This window comes from Saimiri boliviensis, chromosome 8, assembly GCF_048565385.1.
Source record: "Saimiri boliviensis isolate mSaiBol1 chromosome 8, mSaiBol1.pri, whole genome shotgun sequence".
In the NCBI taxonomy this organism is placed as follows: Eukaryota; Metazoa; Chordata; class Mammalia; order Primates; family Cebidae; genus Saimiri; species Saimiri boliviensis.
Window position 1 is genome coordinate 81,838,401 of NC_133456.1, and position 7,877 is coordinate 81,846,277.

At 36.2% G+C, this 7,877-nt stretch overlaps 1 protein-coding gene across 5 annotated transcripts in view; it reads left to right on the forward strand.

The window, feature by feature from the left end:
- OPA1 (OPA1 mitochondrial dynamin like GTPase) overlaps positions 1 to 5,756 on the forward strand; it is a 98,347-nt gene extending 92,591 nt beyond the window's left edge. For 4 of the 5 annotated variants that reach the window (XM_003927027.3, XM_003927028.3, XM_003927026.3 and 1 more), the window contains one exon: positions 2,531 to 5,756. The gene's annotated coding sequence lies outside the window, so the exon portion shown is untranslated. Of the gene's footprint in view, positions 1 to 1,939; positions 2,508 to 2,530 lie in introns of those variants that run through there. The other variant, XM_074404737.1, reaches the window with a different exon arrangement.
- The last annotated feature ends 2,121 nt before the right edge of the window (positions 5,757 to 7,877 follow it).

The window sequence follows — 7,877 nt, forward strand, 5'->3', positions numbered from 1 at the left end:
TATCCTCTAGAACTCATTTCAAATAGAACAAAGGTGAACAGATAGCTAAGATACTGTATAATATGCAAGTGACTCATTTTTTTCATGTAAGGAATTGAACTGTAGTTGACATTATTTTATTCCTCATTGCCTATAGTCTATCAATAATTATGTGTATGTTGAGTATTTAACTTGCAAAATTTTTATTTGACTTGATTAAAATTTTAATAATTGTTCTTAATCCATATCTCTAAATTTGTTTAAAAACATTTAGATAAGCCTTTTTCTTACTTAATTTATATAACCTTAGAATTTAGTACTCCTCTTAATGTGTTTACTGTTTTGACTGATTCTGTTTTCTAGCATTAGAACCATGTTTCTAATAAAATACATATTTAAAGCCTTTTCCTTAGTAGCATAATCAATTAATTGTTGCTGAAGAATTTTAATAAGTCAGTTGCTTTTTTTTTTTTTTTTTTTGAGATGAGATCTCGCTCTGACACCCAGGCTGGAGTGCAGTGGTGCAATCATAGTTCACTGCAGCCACAACCTCCTGGGCTCAAGCAGTCCTCCCACATGAGCCTTTAAGAAACTGGGGCCACAGGCTCCTGCCACCATGCCCAGCTAACTAATTTGCTGTAAAGACGAGGTTTCACCCTGTTGTCCAGGCTGGCATTTGCTTTTATAAAAGAAGTTGAGAAAAGAAAAATGCTCTAGTTAAGTCATTATCACTTCAAATATTTTGTCACAGCCTGCAGCAGGGTCAGAACCTGAAGGAGTAGAAATGTCAAAGGTTCTCTCCCTAGCTATACTCAGTTCAGTTCAGAAAAGGCTCTTAAACCAAACTACTTACTTTCCTCTAGTGTCAGGAAAATGTGTTTGAGAAAGCAAGCCGGAAAGGGAAGCACAGCTTACGTGGTGCATCATTCAGAACAGTATGACAGCAATGAAGGAGAGAAACAAGACTTAGAAAACTTTAAAGTTTTGTTACTTTGTTTCATTTGTTTCTTTTTTTTTTTTTTTTTTTTGAGACGGAGTTTTGCTCTTGTTGCCCAGGCTGGAGTGCAATGGTGCGATCTTGGCTCACCGCAACCTCCGCCTCCTGGGTTCAGGCAATTCTCCTGCCTCAGCCTCCTGAGTAGCTGGGGTTACAGGCACGCGCCACCATGCCCAGCTAATTTTTTGTATTTTTGGTAGAGACGGGGTTTCACCATGTTGACCAGGATGGTCTCGATCATTTGTTTCTTTAATAAGTTAAGACAGGCCAGTCCCGGTGCTCATGCCTGTAATCCCAGCACTTAGGGAAGCCTAGGTGGGCAGATCACTTGAGGTCAAGAGTTGGATACCAGCCTGACCAACATGGTGAAACCCCGTCTCTACTAAAAATACAAAAATTACCCAGGCGGGGCAGTGGGCACCTGCAATCCCAGCTACTCAGGAGCCTGAGGCAGGAGAATCACCTGAACCAGAAGGCACAGGTTGCAGTGAACTGAGGTCTTGCCTCTCCACTCCAGCCTGGATGACAGAGAGGCTCTGTCTCAAAAAAAAAGTTAAGACAGATATATGGAAATATACAAAAATATATAATCATCTTTAACACAAGCCATAATTTTTGTGTTTTATAAGTGTCCATGTTCATAAATGTTTTCTACATCTTCTGTGTATGAATATTTTATTTTAAAACCATTAAGTGTTACAATATCATCCTAGTCATGATAGTTACCATGAATACTTAACTATTTGAGATAAACATTTTTAGTACCTTCTTGATCTCTCCTTTAGCACCAGAGCTTACAGTTCGTTTTGTTTACTGATCTGTATGTGCTTTGCAGGGGAAAAATCGATGAAAGCTACAAAAACCCCATTAAAAATATGAGCTGTATTTCTGGGTTTTTTTTTTAACGAAATGAGGAAGCTGAAAGCCAACCGATGTTTCATGTAATGGTGTCTCTCCCCTCAGCTGATCAGTGTGACATCCAGAGTTGCCATTGCTGCTGCTACCTGACTAGTCTCTTAAGACCCTCTTCCACCCTTGTGACTTAAGACTGTGAACTTTCACAAAGTATCTGTGAACTGGACAGATGATCTGTTTTGTACCCTGCAGTTTCATTTAAAAGAATAAATCTGGCTGAATGATAACCTTGCTTCATTCTGACCATTTTATAAAAGTTACCAAGGACCCTTTCCTTAACTAAGGAATACCTTCTCAATTAGAGTTTTAACACATATAGGATTCCTAAGTAACTGTTATTCTGATATTTGCTGAAGATGTTTATACTCTATACAGCCATACACAGATTCGTCCCCAATTAATTTTAGTATATGCTTTTAACTTTTTTCTACAGGAAATGAATTCTAGTATATTTTAATTTATGTTTGATTAAAAAATTATTCTAATATTGTTATGGTAGTGATAGACTAAGTTTAGTAAAACTAGCAAACTGAAGCAGTTAGGCATCATCATTTTTATGATCATGCAGTAATAAACTTAGTTTAGAAATTTTGCATTTGTCTCCTGACCTCAATTTGTCAAATGGGTTTATTTTTACAGAATCCTACTCATAATAGAATCAGCTCTGCATACATCTGAAGAATGAAAACATCAGAGTCTTTTGTCCGGCCTCTTTTTCTTCTGCTGTTCCACCTTTCTAAACATACAATAAAGTCATGGGATAAAAATAATTGATGTGTGTTATGGGCGCTTTAACTATCAGCTGCCTTTCGAATGGAAGAACAGTGGGAATGGATTAACATCCTATTTTGTTGTACTGAAGTGACAGATTGGAATAGTAATTGGTATGGCCATTAGGTTCAGTCCTTGAAGATAAGAAACTTGCTCTCTGTTTGTTGTCTTATTTGTGGTGGCAGTAGTTTGACTGATTAACTGAGGTTGCTCGATGTCAGTTTCTTTTCCAGAAATATAATGCTAGGTGTTTTGAAACCTTACATGACAATTTTTTTAAATTTATCAATTGTATATAAAATCATAGTAGCCTGCTAAATCATTGTGTATGTCTGTAGTATTCTCTTCCTGGAAACTATCTGACCATGATAATTCAGTTTACATTCACCACATGAAAGAAAAGAAAGAAGAACCCCTAAACAGATTAATTTGGATTGTAACAACTCAGTGTACATTGAGTGAAAGAAATTTCAACCCTTCATAGCCAGCAAGGAAGTTTGCCTTGAAAGCTAAGTCAGTGCCATCTTACCTGTTTGATGCCGTTGCTGTTTTCCATTGTCTGTATCCATTTGAAATTGATTCATTTTAGATGTTGTATACGTAAGTTAGGCTTTCTGTTAATAGTGGGTTTTTTCCTATTGACAGAGCCACTGGATTATGACACAGGATGAGGAAGATTAAGGATAATCAATTGACAAATTTCATTTAGAGTATCAAACATTTCAACCGGGCATCAGAAAAAGGCCTTCTTTCTTCTTTCCTAAGGCTATTTTAAATAGGAATTATTTCAACAATTAGAGTACTGTTGACCATCCCCCTGTTAGCCTAGTAAAGAAAAAATTAGTTTAATTTATTACAATTTAATTACAGTACTACCCTCACAACATTTTCGTGTGTTTTAAATAAGTACTTTTTAATAGGCTAAATGACATTTAAGCAAAGAAATGCTTTTTTTACTTAAAATATCTATCTCATTTGCCGCCTTTTCACTAAGCCTTTACTTTGTTAATAAAAATGTCTGTGTGTGATGTTTTTTGTTTTACAGTTTGCTAAATCTTATCATTTTCTTGGAATTGTTTTTGGTAAGAGCTCCCTTGCTACTTCTGATTTTATTGTTTCACATCAACGCATGCTTTGTTGTGATCCCTCAAGATGTGACACTTGGTGTGCGAGCTCGGAGGATGTGAAAAGATACTTCAGAAACTGGGAATTCAGCATGTTTGTTTTATACTGTTTGATAAGAAAAGTCAGTCCAGTAAGCAGCATAGATGCGCTGGCAGATGCATAGTCAGGAACCTTTTCTGTTTATTTTAGGTCTAGGGACAGTAGTGAATAGAAAGGGAGGAGAGCTCTGTTGTCTTCTGTTCACAGATTAGGAGATCACCTTGCTGGGTACACCCCTGTAACCAGTGCTTACAGTTTAATGCATGTGAATGAATATTTTTGCAGTTGTAAAGCATAACAATTACAACTACATATCTATTTCTGAAGAATAAAACAGGACAGTATTTAATTCTGTCAACTATAGAGAGGAAAAAAAAATGCCTTCAGCTGTATTTCCACAGATTTCTCCCAAGGAAAAGGCTTATACTAGTCACTACCATTGTTACATCCCTTTATATAAGTTTTAAAAAGAGGTGGAGGGAGAGCTTCATTTCTTTGAGGAAATCAGTATTGTAACTTACATGAATAGATGATAACAACTAATATTACTAAATGTCTCACATGAGAGTCCTGATATTCTCTCCATCCCCCACAGTAATGCGGCTTCTTTCATGGATTTTTTTTTTCCTTCTTTTTAGCTGATCTTATCCTAAGCATGCTTTATTTTTCCTTGAAAGCTAGGTATTTACTAAGTGTGGGTGTTATTGAAGGAAAATGCAATTCAGTCTCAACAGTAAATCCTCTGTCTTGTGTCTGTAGTTCAAAAGTTAGAAATGATTCAAATTTAAACAAGACACTAAATAGACAGCAGTGAAATTCGAACTAGCCACACAAGAGTTTGGTTTTATGTCAGAACTTGCAAAGAGTGAACAAAGCTCTGTATGCAAGATTGAACAACTGTAAATAGATTATATCCAAAATTAATTTGGTCGGGATTTCAGTTTTAAAAATCAGTGTACCTAGGCAATGCGCAGTAGGAAATAGTGGCTCTTGCAGCTTCCCAGTTTAACCGACTGTGCTATAGTTAAACTGGGTTATAGTTGCAGGTGAAACAATCAGCCTTTCTCATAGTTTATTATATTGCCCTCCCTTCGTATTCCCATTTTCCACACTTTTTTTCAGCAGACTTCTTTCTGCAAATTATTCAGCTTCCAAATGCAAATGAATGGTATAAACATAAGTAGGAAACATAGCAGAGAGTGGTGTTTCCTGACCTCACATGTTGGAATTTTACATAGGATAAAAGTCAGAGTATAGGTGTAAAAGATAAAATCTTTAGTTAATTATTTTGTATTTATTTATTCTAGATGTATGTATCTGAGGAAAGAAATAATGGTATTTTTGCTTTCTAATAAAGGGGATCAAAGTAATGGTTTTTATCTCAGTTCTCTAAGCTGTTATATGTAATAGCTGAGCAGTATGGAAATGTGCTTTAAAATATGCTTACCTTTTGAATGATCATGGCTACATGTTGTTTAAATATTTAAAACTTAACCTTGTTTTCACATGTGCACTGTGAATGAACTTTGTATTATTTTTTTAAAACCTTCATGTTACATGTAGATATTATTGCAACTTATATTTTGCCTGTGCTTGATCAAAGGTCATTTGTGTAGATGACTAATTAAAAAATATTTAAATCACATTATAATTCTATTATTGAAGAGCATCTTTTAAATTTTTTTCTGTTTTAATGAGGGAAAGAGAAACCTGTGTACCTAGGGTCATTATTTGACCCCATAGTATATCCAGATTCATGGGCTAACAAGCTCTTAATGTGACTTTTCCCTGAATGCTTGAATTTCACATGCCTTGCATTTCACAGTTGTACTCCATGGTCAACCAGTGCTGTTTTTCACATCGTGATACTTGTCAAAACATTTTGTTATTTTTCTTGGTAAAATACATAAAAAAATGTTTTCTAACTGCACTTTGCTGCCAAGGCTGTCATTTTCATAAATGCTGCTAACATGTTCATATGAAACTTACTCAAAAGTTATAACTAAGTCTTAGAACTGGAAGGAATTTTAATTCCATCTACCATCTGATTATGAACTCCTGTTACTCACTTGTTACTCCTCTCAGAACTTTGCTCATAAATGATCCCTGCTAAATATTTGTTGGTTATTGAATATATAAAGTTAGGTAGAGTGTAGGTGTGCCTTCTTAATTCCTTCAGAAGATGCATAGGCAAGAACATGTTTCAATCATGTTAGCATTTGTTTTCTTCATCAGTGTTAACAGACTGATCCTAGTGTGAGGCCCCATACTTTTATTTTAAGCTAGGTTTTCATCCTTTGTGTAATTCAAGTTCACAATCTTCATGTATCAAAAAGTTTGAGGCATTTAGTTACTAAAGATTTAATAGAGCAATTTATGTTTTTTAGCATGTCCAATTGAAGAATTAATATATTTATCAAATCAAAATAGCTACCACGTGCTTATAGATAACAGATATATTGTAAAATATGTTTTAAAATAGTCACCCGATTTGTGATAATTAAAACAGTCACGTTCTGCACGTATTAGACTCAGCTGATAAGTGTTGCAGACTTAAGGGTTCAAACAAGTACTACAAAAATTGTTAAAGGTTCAAAAATAGGCCGGGCGTGGTGGTTCAAGCCTGTAATCCCAGCACTTTGGGAGGCCGATGCGGGTGGATCACGAGGTCAAGAGATCGAGACCATCCTGGTCAACATGGTGAAACCCCGTCTCTACTAAAAATACAAAAAATTAGCTGGGCATGGTGGCTCGTGCCTGTAATCCCAGCTACTCAGGAGGCTGAGGCAGGAGAATTGCCTGAACCCAGGAGGCAGAGGTTGCGGTGAGCCGAGATTGCGCCATTGCACTCCAGCCTGGGTAGCGAAACTCCGTCTCAAAAAAAAAAAAAAAGGTTCAAAAATAGGAGACAGTATCAGGAATGTTTAAATGTGGGTGACCTCTAGCTCAAAAAAGACAGCTTCTAAAACTAAGGGTAAGAAAAACCTGTAAGGCATTAGTTTAAATTTTTATCCTAATATGGCAGAATTGAGCTTGAAAACTGAGAGTATGTGATTCCTAAGACTTCTCGTGAGTTATGGTCACATTCTATAGAACCAGTGTTAAGGTGTATTTGTGGTCACGTCACTGACAAGGAGGTAAATACTACTTTGAAATGCTTTTAAATGAACATCGTTTTGTTATTCTTTCTGATAAAAAATTCTTGTTCCTGGTGTTGGTACTTTTGATTCATTAACCCAGGTGTAAACTTTTCCTATCCATGTATTTGAGAAGTTTCAAAAATCTTTTTTTTTTTGACAGAACTAGGCCAGAGGCACCACTGAAGATCCGGTCACAATGCAGTGACACTGCCAGCAGCCACCCACAGAGATATGTCTTGACGACTGTATTAAGAATACAAGTTACAGTCTTTAATGTTCAGAACACAGCATTCATTCTGCTGCTTACTCTTGTAGTTATTAAATCACAGAGCAACAACGTGGAAATTAGAATTGTACCCATTTGTCACAAAATATGCTCATGGTTTATGTGACCTAATGCTTTCCAAAACGTCTCGAGACCTCTCATATTTGTGAGAGAATATGTAGGGAATAGTTTAACCCCGTCTTTTTGCTTTGCTGAGCTTTATCTGAGATGAGGCCAGATCATCGGAAAGCAATACTGCCTGGGCTGCTGCTTACCTACCTCTTTGATGTTACATCCTTGGCTTTCACAGGCAATGCCATATAACACATCTATTGGAAGAAAATACACAGTATCTTTTGCAATAGTCTAACCTAATGACGTGCCTTGGTTATCACTGAAATTCGATAAGGGTTACTAGATAGTGCCAGCAGTTTCCCCTCCAGACAAATGTTTGTACTGCTTTCCTTATGGCAATGAGAACTCAAGACCTTACCATTTTCTTTCCTTCAGCTGCCAGGAAATGCTGGAATTAATTTCCTTCTCAACTGAAGGAATGAACCTAACATTTTTCTGGTCCCTTAGTTTGGGTTCTATTTTCGTTGTTAATCTCTCTTTCCATACATCTTAACACAGAAATAGGCCTGTG